This window comes from Notechis scutatus, chromosome Z, assembly GCF_049901735.1.
Source record: "Notechis scutatus isolate UNSWTSFEM ecotype Mainland chromosome Z, rNotScu1.2, whole genome shotgun sequence".
In the NCBI taxonomy this organism is placed as follows: Eukaryota; Metazoa; Chordata; class Lepidosauria; order Squamata; family Elapidae; genus Notechis; species Notechis scutatus.
Window position 1 is genome coordinate 70,796,662 of NC_142025.1, and position 21,860 is coordinate 70,818,521.

General features: G+C 41.3%; 1 protein-coding gene across 2 annotated transcripts in view; it reads right to left on the bottom strand.

Moving 5' to 3' along the window:
- The window catches only part of GLI3 (GLI family zinc finger 3), a 438,979-nt gene that overhangs the window by 318,948 nt on the left and 98,171 nt on the right, over nucleotides 1-21,860 (bottom strand). The window lies entirely within an intron of this gene.

The window sequence follows — 21,860 nt, forward strand, 5'->3', positions numbered from 1 at the left end:
ATTTGAAAATAAGGAGAAGATTGCCTAGAACTTTAAAGAGTTACTAAACATCAATAAGGCTTCTAAAAGATATATTTTAAAGGGAACTTTGTGATTAAACTTTAACCCCAGAAAGAGAAAATGAAGAAGGAGAAGGTGTTTAAAAGAAACAGCTTGTTTGGATTATTTGGTGATTTTGGAACTTCTGAGAATTATTTCTGATTAAAAGCACTTGGGTGGTTGTTTGGAAAAACTTTTCTCTACACAATGGCATCACTTGTGGATGGACTGAAACTTGTATATCAAAAATATGAAAAAGAAAAGCAAGAAGGGAAAGATGTCCTTGGCACTCTTTTTCAATTTTTAGAAATGGCGGTTTATACTTATGTAAAGCTGAATGAGCAACAGGATGGTGGGGACAAAGAAGAAGCCATCTTTGATGAACAAATAACTTTGGTCGGAGAAGGGAAAAAGAAAGAAAAAGGAAAAGAAGACTTTAAGATCTGGAAAACAACCCAAAAAGAGAAGAATAAGGTGAAAAGGGGACATTATGTTAGGAAACAACAGAAAGGGGGAAAGCAGAATAAAAGGGAGGTGGAGAGACAAGGGGGTAAAGAGGACAAGGAGGAGAAGAAGCAAGGGAGAAAGGAAGAGATGAGAAGCCTTAATGGTGGGGAGCAAGATGTGAAGAAGCAAAAGTTTTTAGAGATAATGGATAAATTTTATTGAAAAAGGATTCTAGAAAGGTACATAAGATTGCATTTTTATATTTGTATTTAGAAATAACCATAGAAATTGGAAATAATATGTAATTTAAAATGTGATAAAATATTTAGTATAACCTAGTGAAATTTTTGTTAAGAAAAGGGAGTACTGTAATGAAATATGATTTAAGTATGTGACGTGGGGGGGAAATAATTTTGGAAAGCATAAGTGTTCCCACAAAGGCATGATATTTAATTGAAATGAGTAAAATGTTTAAGATATAAATGATTGTTAATATTAATGATTAGACTATGTTATCCTAGTGAAACTTTTTGTGAAATGAGAGATTTGAAGTAGAAGAAGGAGGAACATTGTAATGAAATAATGAGCTATAATATGTGATGTGGGGGGGGAATAACTATGGAAAATATGTGCTCCCATAAAAGTATGTGATTTAACTGAAAAGTAATGTGTTAAATGTTAAAGATATAAATGAATATCAATATTAATGAATAGATTTGTATTGGTTTTGATAATATAGTATAATTTTAGAATGTACCAGACAATCCCAATGAAAGTTATGTGTTTTATATTAAGTATTATAAAGATAGGGGAAAGAGATAAAGGCATCATACTCCATTTAGTGTATAGGATAAGTTTTTTTTCAAAGAAGAAAGATAAATGGATAGCTGGAAATAGAACAGACAAAGAATAATAAATATTATGATTTGAATTGAGAGGAGATAAATAAAATAAAATTGAGAAAATTTAAAAGAGAGGAGAAGCTATATAGAAAATTGAAAATGTTAATAAGATATGAAATGGTACATAAAATGAATATGAATTTGAATTTGTGTCTGTACCAAGAGTTTTAACTCGGGACCAAGCAACTTTCAGAAAAGAGATTTTTAATGTTTTTATGTTTTGTGTTTTTGTGTATTTATGTTTTGTATGTCTTTAAAAATTAATAAAATTTGTTCAAAAAAACAACAACACATACATTCCTATCATAACAAGGAGCTGTATCACAACTGCCTGCCCGGGGGGGAGGGGGGGGCTGCAATTTTCAAGCATGGTACCAGTTAGCCACAAATGCGAAGGTTGACCTGAGAGAATTACAGAAGCATGCTGCACATAAGGACCCCATGGAGGAAGAGTGGGTGAGACTCAAGCCACGGGGAGAAGCCCCATTGGAGCCTAGGAGCGTATTTCTTCTGTGGGAAGGAAGGCCACCAAGTGGCCGATTATACCTGGTTACACCTAGATGAGATTCAAAATTATACCGAGACCATGGAAGAGCATGTAAGGCTAATGAGAGTGGTACTTGAAAAGTTAGGCAAAGCCAGTTATACACAAAGCTATCTAAATGTGACTTCCACATTTAATCTACCTGGGGTACCACATTTACAAGGATGGGATAGAGATGGACCCAGGAAGGTGAGAGCAATCCTGGAATGGGAGGCCCTTCAGATCAGGAGGCTGTTACAGAGCTTCCTGGAATTTGCAATCTGTTATCAGCAGTTCAACCCCATGTTTGCCCACATAGCCCTGCCCATCATCTACTTGCTCAAGATGGGAGGGGGAGTGAAATCCAAATTGAGTGAGCTACGAAATGCCAAGTGGCCTTCAAAAAACTAAAATTGCTCTTTGCTGCTGAGCCGGTCTTAAAGTACCCAAACCCAGGTGAGTCTTTCGTGATTCAGGTGGATACCAGTGATGTGGCAGTAGGGGCATTTTTATTCCAGAGGAATGAAAAGGGAGAGTTGAAATCCTGTGCCTACATGTCTCTCAAGTTATTTGATACTGAGAGGTGGTGGGCCATTTGGGAGAAGAAGGCTTATAATGGTCCTAGGGGCTCTTCTCACCTGGAGGCAGTTCTTAGAGGGCAATAAGATTCCATTCAAAGTGTGGATGGACCACAAGAACCTGGACATGTTAAAGGCCCTGAGGAAGCTATCCCTTAAGCAACGTCCATTTTAACCACTTCAATTTCATCCTTCGCTACTTGTTGGGTGGGAAGAATTTCGTAGCAGATGCCCTCTCTCACATATCCCAGCACTGAAATACCCAAGAAGATGTGATTAATTCCATTATCCCATCCAGGCAGTTTGCAGCATCAGTGCTTGCGAGGCAGCAGGTGAACAGTGTCCACACAGCCAGCTGGGAACTCGATGATGCAAAAGATGCCTTGGGGACAGATGAGTGGTTCCAGAGATATAAAAATGACCTATTGATAAAGGAAGGCTTTGCAGTGGCAGCCAGCCAGACAAAACCTTGGTGCTGCACAGGAGCTATGATGCAAAAACTACAGGGTATTTTGGGCTTGTGAAGACCCTTCACCTGGTAAAGAGACAGTTCTGGTATCCAAAGATGAAAAAGGACATAGAAGCCTATGTGGCCAGTTGTCCTGTGTGTGCCTCCTTGAAACACCTACCCAAACCTTATCCAGGCTTGCTACAGTCAGTAGTCAACCAGCTAACCCATGAGAGGAGATATCCAAGGACTTCATCTTGGAGTTGCCCAAGAGTGACAGGAACACAAGAACAGAAATCTCCTTTTGAAAAGGATATACCTAACTGTACAGGAGCTAATCTGGTCTATGTTCTCTAGTCAGGCTCCAGTTATACCTCATCAGCCTATTTCCAAAGAAAAACACTTTGGACAAGGTCTTACTAACATTCAAGGAATTAATTTCACCAGAAGTTCTAAACCTACACAGCAACCTTCTCATCCCCTATATTGATATGAGACATCAATACTTCTGTGTAGAACAGAATATTAATTTTAAATTTTAGGCAAATGCAAATCAGTTTGAAATATCATTCAAATACAAATACAAAAAGACAATAGTCAATATATATCCTTCTCTCACCATTTTAACAATGTAAATTTTCCCAAGTAGCAAATTGTGGATCCTTATAATTATCATTAAACATAAGTTTAAATTCAGAACCTTGCTTGGATAGAGAAGCCTTTCCAGCTCATGTATTTCTTCTAAAATACAGCCCCATTTATTGAATTAAAAGTTGTGCTGAGAGCTATACAGGTTGTAAGCAAATGGTGGCTTTAACTGTATATTTTTCTATAAGATGATATAAAATGAAATGGTTATTAGTAGAATGGCCTAAGTCTATAACCAAATTGTTCTTCAGCTAATTTTTTTATGTTTTATAATAGTAATAACACTTAGACTTATATACCGCTTAACAGTGCTTTACAGCCCTCTCTAAGCGGTTTACAGAGTCAGCATATTGCCCCAACAATCTGGGTCTTCATTTTACTGATCTCAGAAGGATGGAAGGCTGAGTCAACCTTGACCCAGCGAGACCAGGACTGCTGGCAGCCGGTGATTAGCAGAAGTAGCCTGCAGTACTGAATTCTAACCACTGCACCACTGTAGCTTTTAACATAAATCTTTGAACTTTATAATATTTCAATGTCAATCAGATGTCTATCTATCATTAGATCAGATTAGATGGATCACCTTTATTTATTATTTATTTATTTGTATTTATTTGTATCTCACCTTTATTATAAATAACTCAAGACAGTGAACGTACCCAATATTCCTCCAACCTCCTATTTTTCCCACAACAACCCTTGAGGTGGATTGGTTTGAGCCTTATTTATAAATGAAGATCACAACAGAGTTCTCAGGCTGTCAGAATGTGACATGAATTATTTATATTAATAAATAACCTGCTGAAAAGGGCTCCAGCAGCCAACATGGCATTTGAACAGTTCAGGAGATAAGAGATCTTCACTAAGAATGTTATTGAGGTTCTCAATATAAATAATCCTATCTATTTCCCAATTAGATACCAAAGGTTAAAGTGAAGAGTGGCTGCAAGCTACACATAATTTGTTATAGAAATCTTTCTGCACACCACAACTGGAACCAATAAATACGTGGTTATAGTTTCTTGCAGATAGACATGTAGTATATCAGAAGATAACTGACATTCCCTCAATATTCCAGCAACCAAATGTAGAATATAACTGTATTCATATATTTTGCTTCAAATCTAGGACTGAGTAAAGGGAGGACAAATAATATGAAGTCTTTACATATAATATATTTCTTATGCTCTTGCCCAAGCTCAAACAGGGTGCCATGATTGCTACTGGATGATTTATTCCATACAACCCACAATCATAGGAACATGAAAATTAACTTACTCATATAATTTCTAGCTCAACTTACTATGAATGTAATTATGAAGACCCAGATTTTGGGGGGCAATATGCTGACTCTGTAAACTGCTTAGAGAGGGCTGTAAAACACCATGAAGAGCAATATTGCTATTGTTATGCCATTAAATCAATATTGCAAAAGCTACAAGGAACTATGTTATCTTTGACAAAACTTACTGAATCTTTAAAGTCAGGCTTAAGTTGCAGAAACGTACACTAAAGGAATATTATATGTCTCCAGTCAAAAATCTGGTCTTAGAATTAGAAGAACAATTACTTATTAATGATTTATTTGCCCTTAACAAAGAAATATACAACAGATGTAGTGAAGCTAACGAAAGTGGAACCAACCAATCAGTGTTTATATCTTAGTATTTAAGGCTTCTAAGTCCTCATTTCTGTAGATGAATTGATGAATGAAGTATAATATAACCCATCGATCAGTTATCAAAATTGTTCTCCCATAGGTTTAACTAATGATACACCTATTTGTATACTGATATGGAATCTAACAATTTTCAACTGTCTTGAATTACAAAATTCCTGGTTAGCATCTGGGAAGCAAATTTAGATACCTGGTTTCATACACCAGCATGGAAAGTAAAAAAAGAAAGGTTAGGCAAGAGGGAGATTACATAAAATGATCAAGGGAGTATTAGGATGGAAGAATTAGGACTGCTATAGAATGTAGAAAAAAATCCTCAGGATTTTTTTTTTTTTTGTCTACTCCAGAACGTAGACAACATTACTCAGGACAATCATATATTCTATTTGATCATTAGAATTAATATATATAATATTATCCATGAGACATCTAAAATGTATGAAAAAAATTAAAACATCGAATGTTCAAATGTTTGTATTTCCTAAACAATGCTATCTTAATCATATCAAACTGTTATTTGAAATAAGAAAGTGATATTGGATTGTAATCCAGCCTCATATTATACGAAGGTTCCTGATATGGATTTTTGTAGATTAAAAAAAAAAAAAAGATTAAAAGGGCCTAATGAAAGAGTCTAGTGAAAAGAATCTCATTGAGGAGGTTGAGGAATATTTCTGACTTATTTTGAATTATATTGTTCTTTCATTAATTACATATACCATGTTTCCCTGAAAGCCGAAATAAGCATCAGAACTTATTTTCGAGAGTGCTCAGCATCCCAGAAAAACCAAAAACAGCACTTCGGCTCTGTCCTCTGCTCCACAAAAGACATTGCTGCTGCTCTCTGAGCATACTCGAGGTCAGCATGCAGGCACAGTTGAAGTACAGTGGCAGCTTCTTCCTGCTTTAGCTTTGCCTCAGTCAAGAGCAGGGTGGTTCATGGCAAAATGGTGGGTGAATTCGCTTGCAAGGTATTCCTAAAGCCTCAGCAGGAGAGGAGGGTTGCTTGGATAGCAGACTGAGAAAGTGGGGTTAACACATGAGGTGTGAGTATGGGACGAGCTTGGCATTTCACCTTCCTGCCTTTTGCAAACTTTTGGCTGCATGCAAGGAAAGCAGAAGCAGCAGAGACCCTGGCTTGTTTTTCTCCCCCAAACTCCCATCAGAAATAAGTCTTTGCGAGGCTTGTCACACCGACATAACCTCTCATGGCAGGATGCTGCAAAGCTTGTTATGGTACAGCAAATTAAAAATTACAGTTAAACTTTATTGAGTACTAAAGAACTGTAATGGTGAATGCATATGACTCAGTGGTGGGATTCAAATTTTTTTACTCCCGGTTCTGTGGGCGTGGCTTATTTGGTGGACGTAGCTTGGTGGTCATGTGACTGAGTGGGCATGGCTTGGTGGTCATTGGCTGGGTGGGCATGCTTGGTGGTCATGTGGCTGGGTGGGCATGGCCAACTCAATGTCACTCACATCAAGGGGTGCCTCATCTGGCCCCTCCCCTCCCAGCCATTCCTTGTCACCCAGCCTCAACGCATCTATAGTTCTGTATAAATGTTGTTCACCTTTTTTGACTTTATTATCTACATATAATACATGTACTTTCATGGATCACTGAAAGGAGGAAATGGCTCACATGCTTTGCCCAAGAGTGTGATAGGCAAGAGGCTTTTAAGGGGCTGCCACAAAGAAAGGGGAACAATGTATTTTCCAAAGAAGCAGAAGGCAAACAAGAAGCAATGGATGGAAACTGAACAGAGAGAAGCAACCTAACACTAAGGAGAAATTTCCTGACAGTGAGAACAATTAACCAGTGGAACTACCTGTCTCCAGAAGTTCTGGGTGCTCAATCACTGGAAGTTTTAAAGAAAACACTGGACAGCCATTTCTCTGAAATGGTATGGGTTCCCCCCAAGGCCCTTTCTAAGTGTTATTGTTATTCTGGCACCTTTCCCAAGACCTCTACTCAGAGTTCGGCATCCTCAGTTTTCCCACCTGAGCAGGGGCTTGGACTATAAGACCTCCAAAGTCCCTTTCAATTCTGTAAACACACATGTATTTGTGCTCTGAACAATAGACATTGAATACATATATTGTAAACCCTGAAAAATGCCTGGGCAAAAGAAAGGCAGTAAAATCACTATAGGTGTATGGACAGTGTAAAATATTAATATATGATAAATAATGGAACAATTAAAAATAATAGCACAGTTATCTCTCTCTTTCTCCCTTCCTATTTCTTTCTTTCTTCCTATTTCTTTTTTTTTCTCTCTTTCTCTCTTTGTTTCTTTCTTTCCCTTCCTCTTTCTTTCTTTCATTTTTCCTATTTTTTCTTTTTCTTTCTATTTCTTTTTTTCTCTTTATTTCTTTCTCTCCCTCTTTCTTTTTTGCTTTCTTTTCCTGTCTCTCTCTCTCACACACACACTACACACTCTCTCTCTCCCCCTTCCTATTTCTTTTTCTTTCTTTCTTTTTCTTTCTTTCTGCTTCTTTCTTTCTTTCTTTCTTTCACTTTCCCTTCCTCCTTCCTTCCTTCCTTCCTTCCTTCCTTCCTTCCTTCCTTCCTTCCTTCCTTCCTTCCCTTCCTTCCTCCCTTTCTTTCTTGTCTCTGTCTCTCTCACACACACACACCACTCTCATGACACACACACACACACACACACACACACACACACCTACCTGGTCTGGAACGAACTGATCTGGCAAGCTCCATAGCAGCGGGCAGCAGGAGAACGAAGAAAGTTCTCAAAGGTGTTCTGGTGGGCGGTGGCAGCAGGTGGCGGGGCTACGGGAAACACCCCGGGAGTTCCCTTCCTCCCTTTTGGGACACCACCACTGTCACTCACTCCACCGCCCACACTCGCACCCTAAACACTCTGCCCTTAGCAAAAACCATCACACCCACCACACACCCCTTGCAGCTCCCCAGATCCCCAACACTCATCCTGTAGCTGCACCTCCCTGCTCGCTACTCAACTTGCCGCAACAGACAGCCATGGCGCACGCCTCTCTCAGCCCCACTCCATTGCACCCAGGACAGCCGGACCAAGCTGCACCAGCCACAACCAGCAACAGACCACCACCTCCTCTGCCTCCCTTGAAGTCTTTGCCCTGCGCTGCCCCGCACCTTCGCCACTCATTGAGGAGGAACCGGAGCACAAAACCTTCACCCACATTGCCCCTTCGACCTCGTGCTCTGCCACCAATCAACTGCTCCCCTGAATTTCTCAATTACCCACAATTAACGTTTAAAAAATCCGTGTTCTTTTCATAATGCCATTCAGCCGCAAAGGCGCCTACCAGAGCCCAGTCTCCAAATCCTGAGGGGAGATCGGGGGAGGGCTGCTGAATCCCTCAGAGGAGCCTCTTTCAGGGATGGGGCTGCTCTGGAAAAGGAGCGGCAGCTTTATCTGCCCAGATGAGCGACAGCTTCATCTGCCCAGTATTGGAAGGAGAGGACTAGGAGGCACCACCCACTCTGACTTCCAAGCTGGAACCTGGAAGAGCAAGGGGAACAGAGCTTCCAGCCAGAATGGGTGGGCTGGGGCTTTCCTTCTTCCCTGCCCTAGCAGCCCCTCCTCCGTTGCTTGTTGTGCTGCGGCCGCCATGTGGTAGAGAAGGGAGTGCACCACATGATAGCTTAGTCAGCCAGCCAAGTCCAGAAACAGCAAGGCAGGTCCAGTAAGGTCCCAGGAATGGCAAGGGAGGCCCAGCAAGGTCCCGGGAATGGTGAGGGAGGCCCGGCCAGGTCCCAGGAACAGCGAAGGAGGCCCGGGAAGGTCCCTGGAATGGTGAGGGAGGCCCAGCAAGGTCCCAGAAATGGCAGGAGAAGCCCAGCAAAGTCCTGGGAATGGCAGGGGAGACCCGGCAAGGTCCCGGGAATGGCAAGGGAGGCCTGGCAAGGTACCGGGAATGGCGGGAGGGCTAGTGCAACTCACAGGCTTACCTGTGAGCAGTCAGATCAGGGCTGCTTAGTTGGGATGCAGGCACCATATGAGAAGGCAGGTTAAAGGCAATCCACAAGGACCCAGTGTGCCGCATAGGAGGTGAGGAGTGACTGGGCTGGGCGAGCGTCAGGCGGGCGGGATAAGCATCGGGCGGGTGGGGCAAGAGAGTGAGTGGCGACCAAGCAACCATGTAGAGAGCATGACCAGCCAGAAGTTATTACCAGTTCAGCAACCCACGCCAAATCCTTACTACTGGTTCGCCCGAACTGGTGCAAACCGGATGAATATGATTTAAATAGAAACATTACAAAGATTGTAAAGCGGTCCAACTAACAAACTCCAAATCAATAGACTCCAAGACAGGCATTTTCTCAAAGTTCCATTTTATTAGAGTAGTCATTTGGCACTTCTGGAATCCAAATCTGAGAGTTCCAGGTTTTCCCTTCATAATTGAAAATCCAAAACTCATCCCCTGCATCCATCAGTCTATCACATGATCCAATCACCAGCTATCCCAAGTGGAGACATGCCTCCAACCACTCCTTTTCCAGGTGCGGGATGGATTGTCCTTGATTCAGAAGAAGAATGTTGCTATGTCTAAACTTCCTCCTCTCTGTAAGATCCCCCCTCCCAAATTCCCAGGCACTAGAATGTGACAGTGTGGAAGTTTCTAAGTAAAATGTGGCTTCCAAAGATGACAATGGACACAGGTCACAGTTACTTTTTCCTCACCACTGTAACTTTAAACAGCTGCTGCCAGAGGCAGATACTACACACGGTCTTGCTGTCTTCCTTTTTTGAATTTCTCATTGACTCTATTTTTAATAGAGATATTTTTTAATATTTCTATATCACATAGAAAAAAATATTTTTTCTATGTGATATAGAAAAAAATGGCAGCTACTTCAGCTGGAAATACTTGGAAATATTAGATTTTTAACAGCATTCTCCCATTTGAAAACAAAAAAAATATCATTTTTGTTTTGTTTTGTTTATGTTTTCAAAGATCACTGTGTTTTAAATGTAAATTGCAGGTTTGAATGTGCCTGAGCCATTATTGGTAAAACATAGAGGTAAAAAAAAATAATAACCCATTCTCTCTCTTACACACACACACACACACACACACACACACACACACTTCAGAGACATTACCATCCCAACTCAATTTCAGTTTTCTAAAACTTACTAAATAAGGATGCAAACAATTGGCAAAAATCTCAGTATTCCTATTTCAGGAATACTTATGTATTCTTAAAGATATTGTGTCTTATCAAAATCCTCCATCTTAAATATAAAGACTCTATTTGCCATGAATTAATAAGTAAGGACAGAATTTCAAACTTATGTCAACTAAAGTTTGTGAAGTAGGTAAAGATGAGAAGATGATAGTATAGTTCATATAACCCTTCTGGGAAATCATAGACTAGGTCATTCCATTAATATGATTACAGACAATCTCTCCCCAGAACAGAGCATGTATGATCTATCTTTCCCCACCACAGCTTCCTCTTGCATACTAATTAAAACATACTACTGGCAAATATGTTATGAATAAGTTAAGAAGAAGAAAGAGAAATGAATCTTGCATTCTGAGCTCTATATTTGACTCTAAGAAGCAGATGATGGTTTATGTACAACTTATGAACTTAATTTTCTGTTTTGCAATATATGTCTCTTTGTGTCTATGTTTAAAAGCTACCTGCAACTCTGCACTTCAGCACTACCTGAGTTAATTGTGCCTTACTTTGGAAGAAGCCAAGCATATCTTTGTTTTTTGTTAAAAAAAATTCTTTTTCTAGTTAGAAATGTTTTTGTTTCTGCTGAATGGCACACTTCTATTAAGAGCACATACAGACTGTCCAGTTACTGAAGTATCTGACAAAATGATGACGTATAATTAATTGTATACTATACAGAAGAAAAATAGCTGCTAATATTGTTGTCAACATTCTGAGCAAGTATTCCCACAAGATTATAATTAAGGAAAGTTATCTCCCAGTAGAATCCATGCAATTACAATATAATACGTACGTTCTTAAATAAGCAGAAGAGCATAATCTTCTTTAAAAGGTGCTCTCTGAGCCTGATTGTTTTCTTGCAGACATTTTATTACCCAAACTACATAACATCATCAGTGCTAGTATGGAATGGGGTGTGTTCTCAATTTATATTCTAGTGCAGGGTGTCAAACTCGATTTCATTGAAGGCCACATTAGGGTTGTGTTTGACCTCGGGGGGCCGGGTGGGCAAGCCCAGCTCAACTCACTTGTATCGGGGGCACCTGTGGTGGTCCAAGCTCTCTGCTCGTGAAATGGGCTCCCGAGCTCCATTTTCAGCTGTGATGGCTTTCTGCAAGCCTCTGCCAGTGAAAATGTAGCTTGGGAGGGCCTCGTGCAACCCTCTGCCAGAGAAAATGGAGCTCAGGAGGTCCATGTGCAGCCCTCGCAAACTCATTCTCAGCTGTGAGGGCCTCCTGCAACCTTATGCCAATGAAAACTATCTGAAGAGCCAACTGATCTAGGAAAAGATGTAACTGGTACACCAGTTGAAAAGCCTTCCTGGCATCATTTGCTCATCAAGCTCATCAAGTTGTGAGTCCAGGAAAACTCCCAAATTGCACATTTAAATAAGAAAGTGCAATCCCATCCAAGATGAAAGTCAGAATAGAGTTCGAGAAGAGAGACAATAGAGCCCTATGGCACTCAACAAAGGTAAAGCCTAGAGATGATCTTTCTCCTCAGTCAACTCTAAGTGGAACTTCCCCCAGAGAAAGGAAAAGGAACACTAAAAGAGTACCTCTAATCCTCAGTCTGTGAAGCTGGCTCAAAAGTATTCTATGGTTAATGATATTGAAAACCACTGGGAAATCAAGCTGCAAAAAGGATGGATGCACCTCTACCTTCCTGCCCCATCCCAGGCCATCAACAAATATAATCAAAGGTCTGAGACAATACTAAATCCAGATATGAAACCCGATTAAAATGAGTCCAGATAATCTGTTTCCTCTAGGGTTATCATCTCCTTCTCCGCAATCTTCCCCAGAAATGGAAATTTGGAGACTGCACCTAAGAAAATCTCTTGAGGTGTGCCACTACTTCTTCTTCTCCCACAGTATGAAAGTGAGAGAACTTTCATAACCTAGGAATAACCCAGATCCAGTAAACAAGTAGCTATACTAACAGGCCCAAGAGCTCTCTCCAGTTCTGCAGTTATTGGTAAGTTGACTTAAATATGTAAAGAAGGATAATAAATTCCACTGATCAATAAAGTATATTGTATCAGATAAAATAGAGTTTATGTATAAGTGAATATGCAGAAATTCATATAATATGAAAACTGTCAACTTGGGAAGCATCCCTGACCTGCTCTTGAGTTGCTATAGGCAAGGGGGTTGGAAAAGCAAACTTTGCAGCTGCATCAAGGAGCTGGCATTTCAGCCAAAACAAAGCACATTCCAACCAATATGTCTAAGTCATCTCTACAGAAACTCACAGTATGAAACCCACACTATCAAAAAAATGACCAGGAAAACCCCCCCGGACTGCTGCAACCTGCAGAGCCAATGAGACTATGGGACGAAATTGCAATAGACTTTATTATGGAGTTGCCAAAGAGTGGGGGGAACATGGTGATCTGGATCCAAGCAGGCACATTTCATACCCTGCAGCAGACTACCCTCAGACTACCAGTTAGCCAAACTGTTCCTGAGGTATATCTACTACATGCATAGCGTACCAAGAAGAATCATCTCAGACAGAAGAGTCCAGTTCACAGCTAAGTTCTGGAGGGAGTTCCTCCGGTCTATTGGGTCATCCCAGGGCCTTAGCTCAGCTTTTCATCCAGCTGCCAATGGGCGGGGGGGGAGAGAACATCTGAACGCCATGATAGAGAAGCACCTGAGTGTTACATTAACTGTCAGCAGTCCAATTGGGCCTTTTGCTGAGGTCGCATACAATAATGCTGATCATAGTAGCATGGGTCTAATTCTGTTCAAAATAGTGAATGGCATAGTAATCATACCAATGCCAGAATACCCAAGGGATCTCCCCCCCTCCCCCAATTAGCTTGACAGACTGACTGTTAACACTAAAATCAGCATGGGAAAATATCAAGTATACGCTAGCTAAAGCAGAGCAGACCTATAAGAAAAGGCAGACAAACACCAAGCCCCACAACGACCATTCCAGTTGGAGGGGAAGTCTACCTTTTCACAAAGTACTTGAGATTAAAACTCCGGTAAGAAGCTGGGACCCAAGTTCATGTGACCATTCCCCATAGTGAAGATCATCAACCGAGTCATGGTGTGTTAGGAATATAAGTCACCTAACAGGTATTTGGATTAGAAATATATAAACCAGGATAAACATTTTATAACTGCCTCTTTAAGGAAGTGCAAAAAATCTGTAATTGGGTGTGGTTTTTCAAACGGCCATAAGATGGAGCCAGAAACCTGGGTTGTTTTAGTCTGAGTCTCAGAAGAGAGTGTGAGTATATCTCTGTTTCCTTCTGTTGGAAAGTATTGCCATTCCTCGATTTTTCCTAATTGACTGCTATTTCTGTATTTGATGTAAGTCTGATACTGAACTGTTTTTGATTCTGGACTTTGATATTGGAATTATCCCTGAAATGAACACTGACTGATTTAACTGTGAATGACTTTGGACTGTGTTTGAACTTTGCTTTAACCTTTCTGGAAGTAAAAACCTACATTTACTGTACAATGTATCTGTGTGCTGTGTGTGTATTATTCAAACACTTCTCTCAAATACGTCTCCCTGTATGCGCTCATTCTCCTAATGGGGAATTACCTCAACATGGTGCAATTAAAATTGCCCTGACTGCTAGGGAAGATACACCCGGTATTCCATAGCAGCTTCTTAAAACCCTCAACCCTCAAACCAACCCTGAGACCACTACCCCATGAGTCCCCAGACCCAGTGCTCATAAGGGGGGCTGTCATGCCCCTGTTGGAGATTGACTCCAAGGGAGAGGAGGAACAGCCAACAGAGAGCGGAAGTATGGCTCCAAAGGTTGTGGAGGAGGCTGGGGAAGGGCAGAGGCCAGCTGGGCAGTCAGAGGAAGACCCAGGCCCATCCCCTCTCCATCCTAGGGCATGCAGGGAGAAGAGGATAAGGGAGAGACATGAATGGCATGGTTTACGGGGGAGGAAAGGCCTTGATCGTCTTCATGGGTTGCAGCTGTGAGAACTGGTTAAAAGGACGGACATGTATATGGGCCTGTGCTGGAAACAAAGCGTGGAAATAAGGCGTTGGTACTTACCTGATACGCCCGTTCTCCGGGAGCTATGAAGAGCATCCAGTAGTGGGAGGTGCTTCAGTCTCTCCTCAGATAGGCTGGGCTTAATTAAAAGGACGCTCCTCCTCCACAGTACTCCTCCCTAGCATCCCCTAGTTTTGGCGAAGTCGAAGTGTCAACACATTTCCGTCCTTCACCTTATCTAAGAGTTGGCCGGAATAGGAACCCCACCAGATGGAACTTGGGTGGGGCTGGATGCTCTTCACAGCTCCCGGAGAACGGGCATATTAGGTAAGTACCAATGCCCTTTCCCCTTCTGAGCTGTTCAGAGCATCCAGTAGTGGAACATACCAAAGCTTGGCCTGTCCTATGGGAGGGAAACCATCTGGATCTATGTTCCCTCTTGGTCCCTGTGGACTCGTTGTAACACTCTCCTACCAAATAAGGCCTCCGCAGAGGCAAACACATTAATTTTATAGTGCCTGATGAAGGGTGATGGAGAGGCCCAAGTTGCTGCCCTACAAATTTCTTCTATTGGCGCTTGCATGGCCCATGCTGCCGACGTTGCTGCACTTCGTGTGAAATTCACGGTTATGCCTCTAGGTAGTGGAAGTGACTGAGCCTCATACGCCTTGGCAATCGTGGCTCTCAACCATCTGCCAATTGTTGAAGATGAAACTTTGTGCCCTTGGGTGGTAGGTTGAAATGAAATAAAAAGAACTTCCACTTTCCTAAAGTCAGCAGTATGATCTAAGTAAGTGTGTAGGGCGTGTCTTATGTCAAACCGATGCCATTGGTATTCGAGTCTGTGAGTTGGTCTCAGGCAAAAGTTCAGGAGCACCAACTCCTCCGCCCTGTGGAAAGCAGAATTAATTTTTGGCACAAACGTTGGATCTGGACGGAGGACTCTGTCGTGGTGAAATATACATAGGTCTTTTCTTACTGAAAATGCAGCTAGTTTGGAGATATGTCTTGCTGACGTAACAGCTATTAAAAAGACTACTATGTCAGAAAATGGAGACTCGTCTTCAGTGGCTCAAAGGGTCCCTTCGTTATAGCAGAAAGAACCTTGCCAAGATCCCAAGTTGGGTAGCGGTGAATCACCAGGGGCCGTATATTTGTGGCTCCACGAATGAAACTATGAATGTGAGGATGATGTGAAATGGAACGCAGATCACCCCAGGAAATAACCAAAGCTAATGCTGCCACCTGCCTTCACAATGTGTTGGGCAAAAGACCCCTGTCCAGACCGTCCTGCAAGAACTCCAGTATTTGTGCCACTGATGGGGTCAATATTGAATTTAGCGCACCATTTACAAAATATGTTCCAAGTGGCATTGTAAATGCGATTTGTCGATGGGCGTCTGGCCACCTGGATGGTGGAAATGACCCTGTTGGAAATTTGTTTGCCCTTCAGATGTTGCCACTCAATCTCCATATGGCAAGGTGGAGCCATTGAGGATCCAGGTGTTGAACTCCCCTGAGATAGAGCAACTCTGTCCGGTGGAATCCTCCATGGTTCTGCTAATGACAGATCCTGGAGGTCTGCAAACCACGGCCTTCTGGGCCAGTATGGTGCTATTAACAACAGCTCCACTTTCTCCTCCAGAAGCTTTTGGATCACCTTGGGGATCACTGGAAGAGGGGGAAATACATACAGTAGGCCTGGTGGCCAGCGGCATCGAAAGGCATTGATATTCTCTGAGTTGGGTACCTTGATATGAATCTTGGGAGTTGGGTGTTGAGAGGTGAGGCGAATAAGTTGATCATCAGTTGTCCGAATCTCAGGGCTGCTTCTTGGAACAATGACAGATGTAACTGCCATTCTGATCAACTGTGGCCCTGCTCAGTCAGTCTGCCTGGAAGTTGGACAGACTGGAGATATACTCCACCCTGATGGAGAGCAAGTTCTTCTCCACCCAAAGACACAACTTCTCTGCCTCCCTCATCAGTTGACCCGAGTGGGTACCCCGTTTGTTTATATGAGCCTTCATTGTCTGTTAGAATTAGGATGTGTTTGGACCGAATTAGTGGAATGAAGCTGCGAAGAGCCAGATGGACAGCTCTGAGTTCCAGTAGGTTTATGCTGTACGATTGTTCGAGAACAGACCAACGCCGTTGTGCCATGTGGTGCTGGTAGTGTGCTCTCCATCCTAACAGGCTGGCGTCTGTCGGGATGATAGATCTGTTGGGTTCCTTGAATAGACAACCCCTGTTGATGACAGGTGTAGTCCACCAGCGAAGAGATCTGAGGACCTTTCGTGGTACGAGTATTCGTGAGTTGGAAGTGTTTCTTCCTGACCTTTGGAAGGGCAACAGGTACCATTGTAGGATTCTGGTGTGCATCCAGGCCCAGGGAACAACAGAAATACAGGAGATCAGTTTCCCCAATAGTTTCGATAACCAGATCAGAGGTACCCGTTTAAGGGTCCTGATCTCCTGAGCTAGTTGTCTGATACTCTCGTCTGTCCAGAGAAAGAAAGACTTTCCTTTCCATGGTATCTATAATGGCTCCTAGATCAATTAGGCGAGTCGATGGAGTTAAGTGACTCTTAGCCCAGTTTATAGAAAACCCATGGTGTTGAAGAGCCTGAATAGTAAACTGGGTGTCTAGTTCAGCCTGACTAACCGATGATGACAAGATTAGAATGTCATCTAGATAGCACTGTAAACGGATGGGTCTACCCGAGATGTCCGGCCAGAGCTCCCAGGACTTTAGGGAAAGTTCTGGGAGCTGATATTAGCCCAAAAGGAAGAGCAATATACTAAAAATGCATATTATTATAGCAAAATCTAAGAAATTTACTGTGGGAAATCCAAATCGGAATGTGCAAGTATGCTTCTGTCAGGTCTATAGATGTTAAAACGTCACTCTTCCTGATGCCAAGTAGGATAGATTGTGATGTGGTCATTTTAAATTTCTGGTACATCAGACAGCGGTTGAGGTGTTTTAGATCTAAAATTGCTCTCCATCCCCCCGAACTCTTTGGAACCACGAAAAGGTGCGAGAAAAACCCCTGTCCTCACTGATCCGGAGCCACCAGTTAAATGGCCCGGATCTCCAGTAGATGTTGTATAGCTGTGTGCATAAGAGATCTTTTGGCAGGGTCTTTAGAGAGAGGGGATTTCATAAAGAAGTTTCGGGGTGGTGGATTGGAATTCCAGAGCCAAACCAAATCTGACTGTGTCCCTGACCCAAGAGTCAGAAGTAGAGGGATCCCATTGATCGGCGAAGAATTTTAGTCGACTGCCGATAGGTATTTCCTGAAATTCCCAATTTGGGACGCCAAAAAGACCTGTTTCCAATCCCACATAAAGGTCTCTTGCCTTGTCCTCCCCTTCTAATCCTGTCCCCAAAGTCGGACCTTTTGGGTTGATGCCCTTGTCTATATCCCGGGGCCCTCTGGGATCTATTAGAGTAGGAGCCCTGGTAGAAGGGATGAAAGGAGCTCTCCGAAAGGACTGCGGGCTTCTACTGTCAGATTTCCGAAAAAGAGAAGGCAGGAATTTTTTCTTGTTCCTAGATTCTATTAGGAGAGGATCAAGGACAGTGCCAAACAGTTTAAAGCTTTAGTTGGGCACAGAGGCAAGCTTCCACTTTGCCTGAGTCAAAGCAATCTCCGAGCAGATACCTGAGAGGCAATGGCTCTGAAAGAAAATTTAACAGCATTAAACATCACATCAGCAGAAAATTCTGCTATGGCTATTAGCTTGGCAATGTCCTGATGCGCTCGAATGATGGAGTGGGGATGCTGTCCCTTAGATGGCAGAGCCATCTTAAGGAAGATCTAGTAAAAAAGGATGCGGCCGTAGCCACTCTTATGGCTAGCAAGTGATTGCAACACTCCGATGATGGAATAGAGGATTCAATGGGTCTCTGATGACAATTAAGGGTTCTAATTTAAGAAAGAAAGGATCAAACCTGAGAGTTTTTGGAGAATATTTTTGCTATTCCAGGCAACCAACAGAAAAAGCTGCCTAATCTTGTGATGGCTGAGCAAAAACTGGGGGATGCTAGGGAGGAGTACCATGGAGGAGGAGGAGTGTCCTTGTAATTAAGCCCAGCCTATCTGAGGATAGACTGAAGCACCTCCCACTACTGGATGCTCTGAACAGCTCAGGGGAGAAATCTCTAGTCTGTTGTTCCTCTCTGTGTGTGTTCCGATATCTGTGGACGTCTTCAAGCCCTTATCTTACCTGATTCCCTTAATTGCTTCAGTGTGGTTTGTGTTGTTTTTACTCTTTATAATTTATAGGCATTTTTAGTTTAAATGGCATTTTCTCCTTTTCATATTTTCTTGTAGGGGAGTTTTTTGTCTCCAGTCAAGGATATTTGGAGCTTTGAAGCAAAGTGAAGGAATAAAAGGAGCTTCACTTGTTTTTGTGACTGTGTTTATTTTGTATCCCACCCTGGATCATCACAGGAGCAAACCCATTATGAGATGCAATGAATCCTCGATTCGAGGTGGCACAGGAGACAGCTCCAATACCTAATCAAGTGGAAGAGCTATCCCTTATTGGAGGCATCTTGGATAAAGAGTAGAAACATCCAAGCTGATCGCCTCATAGCTAAATTCCATGAAGACTACCCAAACAAGCCTGGTTTCGCACCCTGAAATCTATACCTGTACTCAAACTGACTTTGCTTTGCAAAGGAAGTGAGGGGAACTGAATGTCAACTCACGAAGCATCCCTTACCTGCTCTAAGTTGCCATAGGCAAGGGGGATGGGAAAGCGAATTTCACAGCTGCATCAAAGAGCTCGCATCTCAGTCAAAACAAAGCACATTCCAACCAATATGTCAAGGTTGTCTCCACGGAAACCCACAATGGCCGTAGGGAGTGACTTTTACAACCCACAAAATTGCTTTGTTGAGGAATGTGACTGATGACACACACATATTGGCAGAGGGGGAAACAGGATCAGAGGCAAAGCGCGAATTGAGGTCAGAGTTAGCTCCACCTGGTCCTTACCGACGTGAAGCTCCTAATAAATAACTGGATTTCTTTTGAAACTTGGCTTGAGGCTCATGATTTAATAAGGGCATCTGTCAGAACCCTGCCAAAAAATTATAGTTGAATTTTCATACAGAATGATGACGATGTATAATATTATAAATACAGCATTGTCATACTATATGAATATTACAATTACTATTATAATTGTATACAATTAAAATAGTTCAACTAACCAATTCACTGGTGAGAGTAGCAATAATCTCAGAATAATTTTAGAATGTGTCCCTGTCTGCTGCAATACTGAAATTTAGTATACAACATAGCAAGGACACCTTCACAACTAGAAAATACTGAAAATGATTCTTTTAAAAATGTAAAACATTCCAAAATCAAAACACACTAATCATAAAAAAGCCAAACTGTGTTAAAGACAGGTTGTTCTGTTTAACATTCACTCTATATTGAGGGATGAAGAAGAGTTTGGAGTAGCATCCATAAATGTGTAAAACTGACGAAACCACACAAAACGTGAAACTTCTCTATATGGCACATCATTGAGAGAGTTTCCAGGATCACATTTTTAGAATGCATACCACTTTTTTGAATATACATATACACCAACTCCAACTTGCCAAAATATTTAGTAGGCAATAATCAAGCCTTCTGCACTGGAAACAGAAGCAGTTGTTTCCAAGAAATAATGTGTATCATATGTTTCACATAAAGATGAAATCTTGGATTAATAATGAGACAATCAAAAGTCTTGTGCTTGTTTTTAACATTTTTCAGGAATCCAAGATCTTTTAAAGAAGAAAGATAATGTTGAATAGAAATGAAAACATTATGTCACAGAGCATTAAAAAGGAAACACAGTAAAATATGCAATTACAAATCTAGGATATAAAGTGAAATCATATTGATCAGTATTTTCAATAAAGTTTTATGCTGTATAAATAATGCCCTTATATACCCTTCTCCTATAGCATGTTGTGTCTAATGTTTCAAGCGATGCTCCTGTCTGATTAACAGTAAAACTCTTGATTTGTGTAATGTTGGCATTTTGTTTGTGCTTGTGCCAATAGGTATGGTATTCACTAAGCAGGAAAAATAAATTATTATTTCAGCTAAGAAGCCTAAGGCATCCCTTTGTCACTTTTCCTGTTTCAATTACTATAGATTATTCTCACCAAGAACTGTGAAACTGTATAATAATTTGGTTTTTTTTTCCCTCTAGTAACTACTACGTTTTTTTCAGCAACTTAAAATAATTCTCTATACCTGTGATGGCAAACCCTTGGCATGTGTCCAGAAGTGGCATGCAGAGCTCTCTCTGTGGGCATGCGTGTTGTTGCCAGCTGCTCTTCTGGTTTGTAACACGGAGGCCAACTGGTTTTTGTGGGTGTAGAGCACCAGAAAACAGCCCAAAAAACAGCAGAAAACAGACCATTTTCTGGGCTATTTTCAAGCCAAAAAATGCCCCCCCAAATGGCCTGAAAACGGCTCCAAAAATGGCAAAAAACCAGGCATGAGCACACTGGCCAGCTGGTCTTCGGGTTTCCGACACTCCGACATCCACACATGCATGTGCATGCACATGTATTCCGGTTTGGACACTCGGTGCCTAAAAAGTTCGCCATTAATGCTCTATACCAAGGTTAACTAAGAAAAATAATGCTTAAAAAATAGTAAACAAGATATAAAATCTTATAGTCAATTTATTAAGTAATAAACTACATTTCCCAAATGCTTTTTTGCAAGCTTTCATATTTTCTCTATTTCACTTTCATAGAATTCTGGCCAGTGTTGTTCAAAGGATCAAAAAGTTCAGCTCTGAAATTCTAATAAAATTTGCCTATTTTCTATTGCCCCCAATTATTATAATTATCCTCAATAACCTATTATTTCAGTTCAAGAAGCCAATTATATCTCCACCTCATTTTTTTGCAGCTTCAGATTGTTGAAGCATCAATGCGTGATTCTAAAATCTATAGAACAAAGCTGGTCACTTATTAAGTAGATGCTATCAAGCAGGCTGGACACCAAGTCTAAGGCTAGAAAAATGCTTGATGCCCTTATTTTATTTTAGTAATAACTCATATCTCTTCTAAGCTCTTTCCAAAGTGGTTGATTAATGAGAGGTTAAAAACTGTAAAGGTGTTTTTATTATAAACAACAACCTGAAGTGAGGGATAGAATAAATACAAACTTCTAATAAAAATAATATATTTGAAACACATCAGAAAGTGGACATATTTTATGTACATATATAATTATAGATTATATAAACATCACAAAAATAAATTATTTCTAAATGTTTAAACTGTGGGAATCATGAATCATGCACAGTAAAAAGTTTTGAACATGTTATTTTTTCTTTATGTTATTGTACATTTATATACATTTATTGTACACACATATACACATGAC